Genomic DNA, 17,131 nt, shown 5'->3' with positions numbered 1-17,131 from the left:
CAGTTCACTTTGTGGCGTTCAATGTTGTCAGTACAATCCACATGAAAAACAAAATATTATATATATAAAACGATGAAGTTATAAATAATATATGAAAAAGATAATGTATCAAATCCATAATCAAGTACTACAACTCTGGAACATGTTTAATTCCCATGGAATTAACATGCCCTACATGCTTATCATAATTCAACAGTTTGGTGAGAGGATCCGCGATGTTATCATCTGTCGCAATCTTGTCAATCACTATCTCTTCTTGCTCCACGTAATCACGGATCAGGTGAGCCTTCCGAAGTACATGTCTAGATTTGTTGCTAGACTTTGGCTCCTTAGCCTGGAAGATGGCACCTCTATTGTCACAATAGATGGTGATCGGGTCATTCGAACTAGGAACTACCGAAAGCCCTTGTAAGAATTGACGCATCCATATCTCTTCCTTTGCTGCCTCCGAAGCGGCATAGTACTCGGATTCAGTAGTAGAATATGCTACAACACTCTGTTTGGAACTCTTCCAGCTGACCGCAGCACCATTAAGAGTGAAGACGAACCTGCATCGAGATTTTGAATCATCTCGATCCGTTTGGAAGCTAGCATCTGCACAGAATCGGTTGCGCATAGCTTAGTATCGCCTCCATAAGTCAATACCCAATCCTTAGTCCTCCGTAGGTACTTGAGGATATTTTTGATGCTATCCAAAGTATGTTTCACCTGGAGTCTTTTTGGTACCGACTCGTCATACTCAATGCATATGCCACGCGGGACGTGTGCATATCATGGCATACATGATCGATCCTATTGTAGATGCATAAGAAACACGACTCATGCGCTCAATCTCTTCAGCGTCGTGGGTGATCGAGACTTGCTCAATCGCATCCCGTCGTCATAGGAAGGTTCCCCTTCTTGGAGTTGGTCATTTTGAACCTCTCAAGAACCTTATCCAAATAAGACTCGACTAAGTGATAACGTCCGTCGTGATCTATCTCGGTAGATACGGATTCCCAAAATACGCTGTGCCTCACCCAGATCATTCATCTGGAAATGGTTCTTCAACCATTCTTTAACCGAAGATAGGAGAGGAATGTCATTCCCAATCAAGAGTATGTCATCGACATACAATATTAAGAACACAATCTTGCTCCCACTCGACTTGATATATAAGCATGGTTCTTCGACCGATCGAGTGAAACCATACTCTTTTATCACTTGGTCGAAACGATGATTTCAACTCCGAGAAGCTTGCTTAAGTCCATAAATGGAACGCTTAAGCTTGCATACCTTCTTAGGATGTTTAGGATCTATGAAACCTTCGGGTTGCACCATGTACAACTCTTCCTCCAAATAACCGTTTAAGAAGGCAGTTTTCACATCCATTTGCAAAATCTCATAATCATGAAATGAGGCAATCGCTAAGATGATCCGAATGAAACGTAGCATGACTACAGGTGCAAAAATCTCATCATAATGCAATCCTTGCACTTGAGTGAAACCTTTTGCCACACGTCGTGCCTTAAAGATATCTGGTTGCGCGTCTACAGAACGCTTTATTTTGTAAAGCCATTTGCACTGTAGAGGTTTTACCTTATTAGGTAAAGCAACTAGATCCCATACGTTATTCTCATACATGTAGTCCATCTCGGATTGCATGGCTTCGAGCCATAGCTTTGAGTCGGAACATGCCATAGCACCTTTATAGGTTGCGGGTTCATTACTTTCTAGAAGTAAAACGTCATTCTCCTCGACCATACCAATGTATCTGTCCGGAGGATAAGAGTCTCTACCCGACCTCCTAGGTTCCTCAGGAATATTAACCGTATCATCAGTTAGAGGTACAACTTCCTCCATCTGTTCCTCGGTTGTTGGTTCTGGAATCTCCGACAGCTCGAAGGTTCTATTACTCGACTTGTTCTCGAGAAATTCTTTCTCTAACAACGTCGTACTAGCCGCAACAAAAACTCGATGTTCGGTAGGCGAATAGAAGTAATGACCAAATGTTCCTTTTGGATAACCTATAAAGTATGTCTTGACCGATCGCGGGCCGAGCTTATCCTCGTGTTTCCACTTGACATAAGCCTCGCAGCCCCAAACCCGAATAACGGACAAGTTAGGTACTGTTCCCTTCCACATTTCATATGGAGTCTTGTCGACAGCTTTAGACGGACTTCGGTTAAGTATAAGAGCAGCTGACAAAAGAACATAACCCCATAATGAATTAGGCACTATGGTGTGACTCATCCTGGATTGAACCGTATCAAGTAAGGTTCGATTTCTCCGTTCGGACACACCATTCAATTGAGGTGTTCCAGGTGGAGTTAACTGCAAAACGATTCCACAGTCTTTTAGGTGTTGATCAAACTCATTTGAAAGATATTCGCCACCACGATCTGAACGGAGTGCTTTAATCTTTCTACCCAGTTGGTTCTGTACCCTATTCTGGTATTCCTTGAATTTCTCAAAGGACTCACTTTTATGCTTCATTAAGTAGACATATCCGTATCTACTCAAATCGTCCGTGAAAGTGATAAAATATCTATAGCCATCTCTAGCGGTAATTGACATAGGTCCACATACGTCCGTATGTATGAGCCCTAATAGGTCACTAGCGCGCATTCCAACACCTTTGAAGGAAATTCGAGTCATCTTGCCAATGAGACATGATTCACACGTGCATATGCAGAAAATACGAATGAGGGAATAGTCCCATTATCGACGAGTTTCTTTACGCGTTTCTCATTTATGTGTCCCATTCGACAATGCCATAGATAGGTTTGATCTTTGTCACCAACCTTTAATTTCTTATTATTCATGTGTAATATTTCTGTGGTTTGATCTAAGATATAAATTCCATTCATGGAAACTGCTTTGCCATAAATCATTTCATTAAAAGATAAAATACAACTATTATCCTTTATTGAAAATGCAAAACCGTCTTTAGCTAGTACGGAAACAGAAATAATGTTCTTAGATAAACTGGGTACATAGTAATGTGATTATTTAAAGATAACTCAAAACCACTAGGGAGTTGGATTACATATGTTCCCTTCGAGGCAGCAGCTACTCGTGCTCCATTCCCGACTCGCAGGTCCACATCACCTTTTTCGAGAGGTATGATGTTCTTTAGGCCCTGCAAATGATTACACAGATGAGAACCACAACCAGTATCTAGTACCCAAGTTCTGAAACTTGCATGGTTAATCTCAATCATATAAATATAAGATGACATACCAACAGGAACGACGCGGCCTGCCTTGATGTCCTCACGGTAGACGGGACAGTTCCTCCTCCAATGTCCAGTCTTGAGACAATGGTGGTACTCTATGTCACCGCCCTTGCTCTTTGTCTTGCCCTGTGAGCCACTAGTCTCACCAGGCGCACTCTTACCGTTTCTTGGCTTCTTAAACTTTGGCTTACCTACAGCTAGGTCGCCATGAGCCTTGCCCTTATCTTTACTCTTGTTGTGAATCGTGAGAATATCCTGCTTCATGCTCCCACTCAATTTCATATCCTTCTCGGTCTGTACGAGAAGGGAGTGTAGCTCATGAGGACTCTTTTTCATGTCAATCATGTAGTAGTTCGCCCTGAAGAGGGCAAAACCATCATGAAGAGAATGAAGCATTCGGTCAATGACAATGCTCTCACTGATTTTACAATTCAGTGCCTCCAGCTTCTCGAAATTCTCAATCATGTGAAGAATGTGTGGGCTAATCAGTTGGCCCTTCTGGAGTTTCGCATCAAAGAAGCGAGAGGTATGCTCATATGTGATGATTCTCGGTGCCTTTGAGAACACATTAGTGAGCGTGGTGAAAATCTTGTTTGCACCTTGGGCAATGAAGCGTCTCTGCAAATTGGTTTCCATTGCAAAGATGAGTACGTTCTTTATCGCACTCGCTTCCATAACGAAATCACTATAAGCGAGTGACTCGTTGACTCTGCATTTGGGCTGGGTTGACCGGTATTGGCTCGATTAAATACCCGAGCTTACCGTCAGCAGATATGACATTTCGTAGTGCCGCCTCCCAGTTCGCAAAATTAGACCCATCATTGTTCAGTTGAGTGGACTGATTCATTTGGTCCATGAACATTTTAAGCCAGGACGAACGATCTAGTGTGGCACTAGGCATTGGGATTGCGTTATTTCCAGCCATTTGTTGTAACAGTATTATTGATAATAAGCGTGTTCTACACTGCGAAAGAAGAATAAAATAATAAGCATGCATCGTTTTTATTTTAAGTCTAATGAACTAATGTCATAACGCGAAGACTCAAAAACATTTATACAATTGACCTCCCTCAAGAATTATATAAATGACTCCAAGACTCAATTCTCTGTAAATTGATAAGCTAACCTGTTAGCTAATTCTACCGTTAGAATTCCTGGTCGATAAATTTCTGTAAATTCTATCTTTAGTCCATCATAATCACGAGAAACTCTTCGGACTATGATGTCGAGGTAAACTAAGTCAACACAACTACTTACCCAACGTAGAAGGGGTCATATTAGGCCTACCGACGAAGAAGGGACTCATAGATGTTTGCCCTTATAAAGACTAATCTCAATTTTCGTTTTAGAGGAAGATCCCATCAACTATTTTTAATTCATTTTAAGTGAACTATAATCTAGCATGCGAGAATGATTTAAACTAAAGTGATGGCTTATAGACTGTGACATCTGCATGTCCATGAAAACTAACATACAACTATATGAGTCAATTTTCATGCATTTTAGTAGTAGGTGGTTTGGTTTTAGGCGGAATATGATGCAATTACTAGCATTTGAATGAAAAGCAATAAAATGAAAAACGTAAAAAGATCCAGAATAACTAGAAGGATTATAACGATTTAATAAAGATGATCAATGGTCATAAAATAAAATACATAAACAAAAGTAAAGGATTCAGAAATAACCTTTGGTCCTAGCAAATATGGCCTAAGAACAATATCAAAATTGATATTCGCCTATTAGTTGCACCCAAGACAATCTGAGATATGCCCTTTGATTATGCTAGAAATCAATCTAAAATTTTCTGAAAAATTTAATTGTCTTTGTGTTCTTGTGATGCGAAAGAGGAGGCTAGGTCAAGAAAAAGCATTGGGGTAGAAATAATTCTCTACCTTTCTTTTTATACAGACCGAAACTTGGAGTCAATTAGGAAAAGAAAACTTTCCCTAATTTCGGCCAAGTGAACCGAAATAAGGAGTATTTTTCTCCTTATTTTGGTCTTTCCAAAAATATATAAAGTGTGTTAAATTGTCATCTAGTGAGGATCGAACCCATGACCTCTTGGCTTGTGTACCCTCACTATTACCACTATGACACATTCAACTTGTTGATATTAAATACAACTGATTATATTTAACTACGAATTAACAGATTAATTCGTCCAAAATAACCTTATATATATTTAATTTAAATATAACTTATTATATTTAATTTACGAATTGACAGTTAATTCGTCTCACCTTAATATTATTTAATTTTCATTAAATAATTATCTCATCAACACATTGACTAACTTTTTTAGTCATTTTGGGCATCAATGTAATTATATTTCTATAACCACATTTCTCAAACATGTCCTATAGATGTGACCTTTAGGGACCAGTTGATCATCACCGCCATCTGTATGATAATAACGTCAAACTTTCTAGCAAGCCAACCGTTATTAGGTAAACGTTAATGAACTGATTAAATATACGAAGTATACCCTTGTGAACCTGTAAGAGATTTACAAATGTTATCACACTAATTTGTGGAGGACACCAGCTCCAACATCCCCCATACCGACGGAATTTTCGTCAGTATTGAAAAAAACTGACGGAATTTCCGTCAGTGCTCCCATTTTTAGATTTTCAGAACTGCCGCCAAAAAAATTCCGCGTGTCACTCTGTGACGGAATTTCCGTCAGTAATCCATATACTAACGAGAATTTCGTCAGTTGCAAGCTAGTAACAAACGACGGATATTCCGTCATTTATCCGTCAGTATTTTTCATTACTGACGGAAATTCTGCCAGGAGAGGTATTTTAGTGACGAAATAAACTGACCCTGGTTACCGACGGAATTTCCGTTAGGAAATGGAAATACTGATGGAAAAGCCGTCAGTATGGCTTGATTATTTCCGTCAGTACCCCGCATTTTCGTAGTAGTGAATAATACCCTGCCAAACTCAAGAAACTGCTGATCTCTGCCATATTCTTTGGTGCTTCCTACTTAGACACCGCCTCTATCTTGGTAGGATCCACAGATACACTCTCTTTAGAAATCACAAGACCTAGAAAAGCCACTTCCTCTAGCTAGAACTCACACTTAGAACACTTTGCATACAGCTGGTTGTCGCGCAGAGATTGCAACACCAACCTTAAGTGCTCCTCATGCTCCTCCTTAGTCTTCGAATAGACTAAGATATCGTCTATGAACACCACCACAAAGTGATTCAAGAACTGACTGAAGACCCGGTTCATCAAATCCATAAACAATGCCGGTGCATTAGACAACCCAAACAACATCACCACATACTCATAGTGACCATACCTCGATCAAAAAGTTGTCTTTGGTATGTCTTTATTCCGAATCCTCACCTGATGGTACCCTGATCTCCGATCAGTCTTTGAAAAGACTCCTGCCCTACTCAATTAGTCAAACAGATCATCTATCCTTAGCAAATGATACTTGTTCATCACTGTAACACTGCTCATCTCCCTGTAGTCGATACACAACCTCAAGCTCTCATCTTTCTTCTTCACAAACAGAACTGGTGCTCCCCATGGCGATACACTAGGTCTAATGTATCCCTTATCTATCAAATCATCCAACTGTTTCTTCAGCTCTACTAACTCTTTAGGACCCATGCGGTACGGGGCCTGAGAGATCGATCTCGCCCCTGGTTTCAACTTCACACTAAAATCTATATTCCTCTTCGGTGTCAAACTTGGTATCTCCTCCAGAAAAACATCTGGAAACTCTCCCACCACTGGTACCTCATCTGCTGTCGGCGCAATCGTACTATGATCTTTCACATGGCATGGAATCAAAGGACACCCCTTCCTTAGGTAAGACTTCAAGGTCACCGCTGCAATCACTTTGACTTTGGGTTTGACAACAAACCCACGATAAGACACACTAATTCCCTTAGGACTGTTAGGTTCATATACCCTTATTAGACTCTTCTAATAGTGATTTTAATTAACTTGTTAATATAAATCTTGTGGATCTAGTGCATGCATAACAAAATGAACAAAAGGGAGAAATTATATTTTTTACATCATATGGACGAATTTAAGGGCACTAGTTTTGGACTCCTTCCAAAACTAGATCTTGAGCTATTACCATTTTGGATGATCTTCCAAAATATTCAAACATTCAAAGTAGAATGTCTCCTCATAGTTGCACCCAAAACAATAACCCTTAAATCTAAATAATATATTAACTAGATATATTAAATTGATACCTTAAAATAAATCTAATACTATTTCTATTACTACTTTAGTAATCTAATTAGGATATTAGATTTTGAACAATTTTTTATGTAAAACTTGTTTTAGAGAGAAGAAGATAAGAAGAGAGAGTAGAATGAATAATGTGCATGTCATGTAAAAAAATAAGAAAACAACCCCCTTGTTGTTCTTATGGGTGGCCGGGTAGATGGGGGTTGGTGAGCCAATGCATGGCTTTCCCCTTTTTCTTTTTCTCTTATCAAAATGTTTCGAGTGAAGGCTAGGATATTAGAGTTATGATCGTGTTTGCCATAATAAAATTTATATACACAATTCACCCTTTTAAACCCTTAAAAACCGGTCCATGCACATAAAACGGAATCCATTTTATTTTTTTAATTTTGTCAATTGTATTATTGTGTGACATGTGACATATAATGGATCATATATCATTTTAATGCATATTTAACTTATTAAATATCATTATATAAAAATATAAATCATATACAATGCATTAACTAGTAATTCATAATTACATGTAAATAAAATGGGTCATGTTAACATAATCCACAACATTTTGTAATTATAATTAACCATTCATTCTTATCTTAATTGTTTCACAAACATTAAATAAATTTTAGTAATATAACATATTAATTACTAAAATGAATCTTATTTAATCTAATTACAATAAGATAAAAATTCTCACTCACAAATATAAATTGTTCAATTTTTAAGGAATTAATTAACTTTTATCATTATACAATTAATTAACTTATCTGTTAAGGGAATTGTCCTATAGGTGTGACCTTAAGGGATCAACTGATCACCACCGTCAAACGACAGTAATGTCAAACTCTAGTTAGCCAATTATTACCGATTAATGTCGATCAGTTGACTATATAATTGAATCATCCCTTACGTATTCTTATTATGAAATTTAAACATGTGATCGCAGTATTGTCGAGGATACATACTCTAATAATCTCCCACTTGTCTGAGACAAGTGTGCGTCACCAATTATCTTATCCTATTACATCATCTCCTACTCAATGTCTCAATGCAAGGTATTTTGCAGGTCGTACTTGCATTTGATCATATCTTGAGTGGTTCCTTGATCTGGAGAGTAATTGTCTGACCGGAATTATCTACCGTAGATACCTTCCGAGCGTGGCCACACATTTTAAGTTCACTACTCCTCGAGTGGCCCTGAGATTTAAGATAACCCTAATAAGGGGTGGACAATTCCTATCGCACTATTCCCTTTGAATAGCCACAACTCATCATGACCCAAAAGATGCCTAATTGACCTCAGTTACGAAAATCGTAAAGCATAAATCAAAGTCACTCAGAAATTGTGCCACCTTGGGCGAACAGTCTCTAGTCAAAGAATTGACTCAAAACAATATTATAGTAACTCTCGCAACGACCAGGATTTAGAAAATAACCAGAATTCTATCAGCGGTCACTGCGCGACAGAGTGTCCCATACAGTCTGCCTATGTGATCGACTAGTCATCTCTTATGACTCTATGGCACTTGAACTTGCCATCAATCGCATCACACTCTAGTCACTTGGAGACATCACCTCATATAAGCAACTAGGGGTCAATAATATGTTAATCCAGTTCACTTAAATAGGGTTCAACATTGTCCTTACAACCTATTTGGATATAACAAAGTAATAAAAAAGTTTTTAATAAAACTCAAATGATGAATGCATTCTCACATATGTAAAATTGATACCATATCAATTACCACATAATCTATAATCCATACTTAATATTGTATATAACTATACATCTCAACTCAATTGAAATGGCATAACTTATCATGCTTAACCTATGAAAAAGCCTTGGTTAGCAAGTTTTAGCAACACTTTGCACTTTCCCTAACCTTACTATATACTATTTCTCATTCTTATATATAATCTTATATTATAAGAACTTCTTTGAGTACGTGTCAAGATCCAATCTGGACATAAGCTCTCTTGCCTTTGAATAACTCCCACTGTCCTCACAGTATGTAGGGATAGGAACTTCGGTTATTGGAACGAACTACAATAGTTCTTCCAATTCACAAAACAGAATCCTAATATGATCCCCTCCTTCTTTCATATCTCATTATTACAAGTGTACTCAATTTCCGTTGTGTATATCTCATTATTCAACTGCCTAGGATGTTTCTTGCAGATGTCCTCCTTAATTAATATAGCCAAGATGGTACTCTAACCATCCTTATGCGTTTAGAATATGGTTTTTGTGTAACTCCTTGCACATAAATCCATCACATTTCTAAATGCTTAGCTTCATCTCTTTAGTACTTCTTGAGTACTGACTAATGAACTATGTGGCTATATAGAGGCTTCTCTCAAATATTCGATTTGTAACATCTCGTCATACTTCAAGTATACGAGGTTTAAGAATGGTGATACATTTTAGCGTAATAAATTAATCCCGCAGAAGAAGCATGTGGATTCAATTTCTACATGTTCAATACTTTTAAACTTGTCAAGATTCTTATTAACATAAGAATATTTATTTAAGGATTATTTCATGTGAATAATCCAAACTATACCTCCCCTTCTCCTATTAATCCAAACTATATTTTAACTCAGAATAATCTGGAGTATGCCCTCATTTTTCTTACAATGCATCGAGTAACCGGCTACTTATTGATCAGGTCGCACTTTAAAAAAAAAAAAAAAATCTAAAATCATTAAACCAAGTTTCTCCTGTGTTCGTGTTCATCACCCATTTAACTTCTTCATCATTCATCATTCTGATGTGACCATAATTAGCGCATATTTAGCCCCCGAATTACCATTGTTTCCATGCTTTTTAGTGCCTATTTGGGTCATTTCTTGTCTTTAGTTCTTTGTTTTGCATATTCTTTGAGATTTTGATCCCTTGGTAGGAAAGGAGTAAGAATCTTGCATTTTCATGGCAAAACGAGGCTAAATTGATCGTATTCAATGACCAAGCATCAAGGAGAGACACGACTAGAAGGCCTTTGTACATAGCATAGTAGAAGAGCATTGTTGAGAAAAGGATCCTTGAGTCCCCAAGGAAATCCCCAAGGAATTCGTGAAGAAAAGGGAAGAAAAAGAAGAAGGAAAGCTGCTGAACTACAATCCGAACGGATTGCAGAGAATCCGTCCGTCCTCGCCAGTCCGAGCGTCCTCACCAGGAATCCGCTCGGATTCCTCACGCCCTTGATCCGAGCGTCTTGTTCCTTGATCCGCTCGGATCGTCCACCCAGATCCGGCCGTCCCGACTCCCAGCCGCACGGATCACAAAGACAAAGACTGATTTCGTTCTTCAAGCTACGAAATGGAGAAGCCCTTCTCTCGGATAATCCCGGAGGCTCCTTGCTCAACTTAAAAGTGTAATTACTAGTTTAGCCCTTAGTTAACCCTAATGCATCCTCCCTAATTTTCACTATAAATACCCCATTAGTCTAATTAGAGGAGCATGTTCTTCTTATCAATATTTAGAGTAGTTAATATCAATCAAATCTCTCTTCAATATTGTAATCAAGTATTAATCTAGTTTTAATCCAAGTTTTAATTCTTGAATCTCTCTCTTGTTCTTCATTTATTTTGGGTAATTAGAAGATTATTGGGTTTATTGGGAGATTGACAACCTTCCATCAATCATCAAGTTCTTCTATTATTCTTTGCATCTTTATTATTGGAATCATTAGTAGGTATAATCTCTTAATCTCTTTTTAATTATTGCTAATTACTTTCATTTATTCATCATGTTTCATTATGTTAGTATGATTGACAACCTTTCTAGCATGATCAATATGATAATGAGTGAGTAGTCTCTTAGCTAGGGTTTAATGGGTGATTAGGGGAAACCAACATGGGGAATGATTCATGCTTAAATTAATATGCTTTCATATCTTATTTGCTTGCTTGTTTTGATCTTAATACATGCACATGTTATATTTGATGAAATGCTAAGCCTATGAATCCTTGCATTTACTATCATCTTCTATCCTTTCAACTTGACTTGTAAGACATAACCCAACTCGAGTCTTGTTAGACCATGCATGTGTTAAGTAGGGAAGATTAAGTCGACTTGTAGGTGTTGTACAATCCAAGAGATTCGGCTCCGGGACCCAAACTTTCCTAGGATTGTAAGACATAACCCAACTCGATCCATCACAACAATAATTGCTTGCTTATAATTTGAGAACATGTTTGTATGATCATATCCCATGAATCCCCTATGAACCCATGACACCCTAGTGCTTTTAATCAATTGTTTACACCCCTTATTTCATCTACCTTGTTAGTTTATTTTCATTGCTATTTTAGTTTAGTAACCTTCTACATCAACCCAATTTGTGACACCCCTAGACACCACTAGTTACAATAGAATCTTCATTTCAATACCCGTCCCTTGGGATCCGACCTTTACTTGCCTCTTTACTAATTGTAGAGTTGTTTGTGAAGTATAAATTGTGTTTTGTATCGACCATTGACCAACGACCACATATGTTTAATTGTGAACACCAAATGGAATCGATCAAAAATGGCGCCGTTGCCGGGGACGGTGTTTAATTGATTTAAGATTTCTTTTATTGTTATTAGTAGTGTCTTTTTCACCTTGGGGAAGTAAAACTCCTCAAGGTTTGTTCTAATTGTTTTCCAGTTGTTTGATATTTTGCATGTCTAGAAGGTTACAAAGAAATTTGTTACCTTTTGACCGTGAAATCGAAAGAACCTTGACGAATAATAGGAGACTTGTTAGGAGGAATTTGGGAGGTGTTGGTGAAGTTGTTCAACCCACTAGTGAGTTTGTCAATCCTTTCGCAATAGAAGGAGAAGAGAACCCATTTAACAATATCCCACAAAATCCACCTACAATGCCTAAATTCTCGTCACACTCTATACCCATCGAGGAGGATTTACCAAATGGTACTCCTACCCCACAACATCTCACCGGTAATTTTATTGCCAAGTCCGCCTTCATCCAACTAGTTGAGAGGAGCCAATTCGGGGGAATGCCTAGTGAGGACCCTCATTCTCATATGGAAACATTTTGTGATTATTGTGAAGCTATCTCTCAAACGGGCGTGACTCAAGACCAAATAAGATGGGTCTTATTTCCTTTTTCGTTAATCGGCACCGCAAAGAAATGGTTGAAGGGCCTTGATAAGGCCACTCTTGGAATAGATTCTTGGAAGAAGTTAGCTCTAGCTTTCTACAAAAATTCTACCCACGGAAAAGACCAATATGCTAAGAGCTCAAATTACGGGTTTTAAGCAAAGGGATGAAGAGTCTTTGTATGAAGCTTGGGAGCGGTTCAAAGGTATTTGTCGCTCATGTCCTCACCATGGACTTAGCGAATGGTTTTTAGTGCAACAATTTTGGAATGGTTTATATGAAGATTCAAGGAACATTCTCAATATGGGATCAAATGGAATGTTCACCGAAGTTGATGACAATCAAACGTGGAACAAGATTGAGGAAATGGCGGTCCATAATTCGCAATATAGTAGGCCTCGCAAGGCTACTAGAGGAGGAAAGTATGAAGTGGACACCGTTACTCAATTGGGTGCTCAACTTAGTGCTCACATTGACACAATCAACTTGAAGTTTGAACAAGCTATGACTAGACTTGAGGAAAACTCAAAATCATCAAAGCATCATGTCAATGCCATGACGGCATCCTCATCAATCCCAAGCGGGATATGTGAGAATTGTGGAACCTTGGGTCATGACTCAAGTGAATGTAGGGGAACAACCGAACAAGTTAATGCTTTCCAAGCTTACAAAAGTGGTACCCCTTATTCAAATTTTTACAATGAAAATACCAAGTTCCACCCAAATCTCTCATACAAAAGCCAAAATGTTCAAAACCCTCAACCAACATACACTCCACCACCCATGAGAAATCAAAATCAAAGACCCTTTTTCAATCAAAACCAAAGTTACCAAAATCAAAATCCATACAATCACCACAATGACCAAAGTTTTGATGTCCAAAAAGCGGTCCTTCAAATGCAAAAAAATCAACAAGAATTTTTCACCCAAATGCAAAAGGATAGCCAAGCAAAGGATACCACCATCAACAACATTCTAGCTCACACCAAGATGTTGGAAACACAATTGACCCAACTAGCATCTTCAAACTCACAAAGACAAAAGGGGCAATTACCACCTCAAGGTAATCCCCCTAGACATGAAACGGTTAGTGCCATTCACTTGAGAAGTGGTACAAGATATGAAGCACCGAAGAAGCAAGTTGAGGATGAAGTTGTGAAAGCTAGTGAGAATGAAGTTGTGGTGCAAGGTCCCAAAGAAGGGGAATCATCAAAAGAAGAAAGTTCAAAGAAAAATGAAGACAAAGCCAAAGAAAAGGAACCCATTGTGATTAGACTTCCTTTTCCAAGTCGTCAAGCCAAGCCTAAATTTGATGATCAACTTGGAAAGTTCATGGAAATTGTGAAGAATTTAGAAGTCTCAATTCCTTTCACGGAATTAATCAATCACGTTCCGGCCTATGCAAAGTACATGAAAGATATCCTCACAAAGAAGAAGTCGATCCGGAAACTTGAGACTATCGCCTTCACTAAGGTGAGTAGTGCAATACTTCAAGGGAGTTCACCTCCAAAGTTAAAGGATCCGGGAAGCTTCTCAATACCGTGTACCATTGGCGACACGACGATCAACAAAGCCTTATGTGATCTAGGGGCTAGTGTGAGTGTCATGCCGTACTCGGTAAGTAAAAGGTTGGGAATGGGAGAGCTTAAATGTACCAATATCACTCTTCAAATGGCCGATAGATCGACGAAGACACCATTAGGGATATGGGAAGATGTCCCGGTGCGAATTGGGAAGTTTTTCATCCCGGTGGACTTTGTCATTGTTGATATGGAGGAAGATTCCAACATTCCAATCATCTTAGGAAGACCTTTCCTACACACCGCGGGTGCGGTGATTGATGTGAAACATGGAGAGCTCACTCTAGAAGTGGGAGATGAAAGCATAACTTTTAATCTTGACAAGACCATGAGAGCTCCTCGTTTGCATGAGCCATGTTTCATGATTGATCATTATAGCCGAAAAGATGAAAGGAAGAAATCGGAACTCCAATGGAGGAAGAAAGTTGAAGATGCTCCATTCAAAGAGCAAGTGAATTGTGACAAGGAGAGCTTGCAAAGCTCATCAAAATCAACCAAGGAAGAAGATGATGGCCTCATTGGCCAAGAGAAGAAATTGGGAGAGTTGTCTCCATCCAAGCAAGAGATTTTCAATGATCAACTCAATGAAGTTTGTGGTCTTTGGGACGACGAATTTGAAGGGATCTTTAATCCCTACATTGGGCATGCCATCGATCATGATCAACAACAAGGGCCACGGTCTATTGAGGACCTCTACCACAACAATGAACAAGCTTTTAATTATTTCTTCGAGGTGTTGAGCAACATCAACAACACCTTGAACATGCCCCCTTGACATCTCATCAAGAATGAGAGTTTGGTGGAGTCCTCCCTAAACCACCACTTGTAAATATTTCTAACTCCCTAACTTACTTTTCAATTTTTGTATTGCATTTTTGTCATTTTTGGATTTTATTTACTTTGATCAAAATAATTGTCATGAAAAGAGAGAAGTGAGGGAGGGATTAACAATTTTTAATTGATGTGTAGTGCTTTACCTTAGTGTGGGGATGGCAATTGCCTAGGCTATTCATGCCTTAGTAGTGCCCCCACAATGAAGAACACAAGATTTGAAAGAAAGAAAGAAAGAATGATAAGGGAAATGCATTATGCACGAATGAAGCGAATCCGGGAACAAAGGACAAGAATCCGAGCGGATTACTAAGAATCCGCCCGTCTGCAGAGGATCCGAGCGTCCTGCTGAGAAGACGCCCGTTTTAGGCTGGACTGAAAACTGCAAATTCTTGACTGTTGAAGAATCCGAGCGGATTTCTGGAACGACGCCCGTCTCCCAGAATCCGTCCGTCTTGTGGACAATCCGCCCGTCTTGCAGCTGAAGAAAAACAAAGAAAAATCTCTGGACAAGAATCCGTCCGTCCTGACAAGAATCCGCCCGTCTCATCTCGAAGAATCCGAGCGGATTCCCCAGAATCCGCCCGTCTCTAGGCGGGATTTTTGAAAATTTGAAGCTGAAGAATCCGAGCGGATTGCGCCTAATCCGCACGGATTGTCCCTGCGTCCTAATGTTGTCGAGTTCCTTAAATACCCACCCCACCTTCATTCATACATTCATTCACTCATAAACACTACCCATAACATCAAAACCCTCATCCTCTCCATCTCAAAAACAAAAACCCTCATCAAAACTCACCAAAATCAAATCAAACCATCCTTCAAACAACAAATCAATCACTCCATCTTAATCAAAAATCAAAACCAAGCACAAAATCTTCACCTTTGAATTGATTTTTGTTCTCATAAAGGCAAAGCCTTTCACCTTCAAAATCGATTTCGGCATTCTACAAATTGAAGATTTTTGACTCTTTACTTGGTTAGCTCATCAAATGGCAAGAACAAAGGGAGCAACAAAGGCACCAAAAGCAAAGGCTCTCTCTCAAAGGCAAAAAGCTCTACAAACAAAGAAAGCTATGGCAATGGTGGTAGCAACACCAAGCTTGGAAGTGCAACCACAACAACAACAAATTTCTATGGAAGCATCACCCTCTACTCCGGTAATTAACCAACTCTTGCATTATCCGGAGGTAACTTTCATTTCCGATGCCCATAGAGATACATTTGTCAAGTTTGCTATGAAACAAATCCAATCCACCAAATTCATATGTCAAGATGCTTTAGAGAAGTTAGGTGTTCTTGAACAAACAAGAGTCTTTTTCAATGCCATGGGTTTGAAGAAATTGTTTGAAATGAAGGAAGTAACATACCCCTCCCTTGTTTTGGAATTCTTAAGTTCTTTAAAAGTGACAAAAGTTGAGAATAGGGAAAATATTGAGTTTCGTCTAGCTAACACTAGTAGACGCATTACCTTTCCGGAATTGGGTAAAATTTTGGGTCTTAGCGATGAACATAAATTTTATAAGCAATATGGGAAGTATGATCCCGAGCCTCTTTGGGAGGCAATCTCCGGGAAGAAATTTGAAGATTTTAAAGCTTGTCGTGCTCTTTTGGTCCATCATCCGGGCATAAGAGTATGGCACAAAGTTGTGGGAAATACCATTATTGCTAGGAAAGACACCAATCATTTTACGGGACTCGATTTTATTCTCCTTGAATCAACTTTGAATATTGGAAGAATTCACACCAAACCTTACAATTCTTTGAGGCTATTGGTTGATAGATGGCTCCATGTAGATAGTGGGAAGAAGGGTCAAACCGTAATTGTTAATGGCGGCCTTGTCACGGTCCTAGCCAAGCACTTTGATCCTAATTTCAATAAGGATAGCAAGTACAAGGCTAAGGATGGTGGCCATCTTATTGATATGTCCACCTTGATTAACAAGTTTAAGTGGGTTGCTCACAATCCCCTTGACACCAAATTTGGGTGGCTTACTAGTGAGGCTCGATCATTCACTTTACCCGCAAAGATTTGCCGTCTTAGTGTCCACCGGACCAACTATTTACTTCCCCTATCCAAGGAAGCCGAGTACATCATTCAACAACAAAAGGGTGATCATGAAACTCCCTCCTCTTCCATTGTTATACCACCTTACCCCTATGATTATGAA

General features: G+C 38.8%; 1 non-coding gene across 1 annotated transcript; it reads right to left on the bottom strand.

Annotated features, from left to right (window-relative positions):
• Positions 1-12,678: 12,678 nt before the first annotated feature.
• On the bottom strand, positions 12,679-12,785 carry LOC141602989 (small nucleolar RNA R71). The gene has a single exon (XR_012524890.1). It is a non-coding gene; the product is annotated as a small nucleolar RNA R71 (small nucleolar RNA).
• Between the last annotated feature and the right edge of the window lie 4,346 nt (positions 12,786-17,131).

Source organism: Silene latifolia, chromosome 9 (assembly GCF_048544455.1).
Source record: "Silene latifolia isolate original U9 population chromosome 9, ASM4854445v1, whole genome shotgun sequence".
Lineage (NCBI taxonomy): Eukaryota > Viridiplantae > Streptophyta > Magnoliopsida > Caryophyllales > Caryophyllaceae > Silene > Silene latifolia.
The sequence above is the reverse complement of the archived record's forward strand: the minus strand, read 5'-3'. Positions and strand labels throughout refer to the sequence as shown.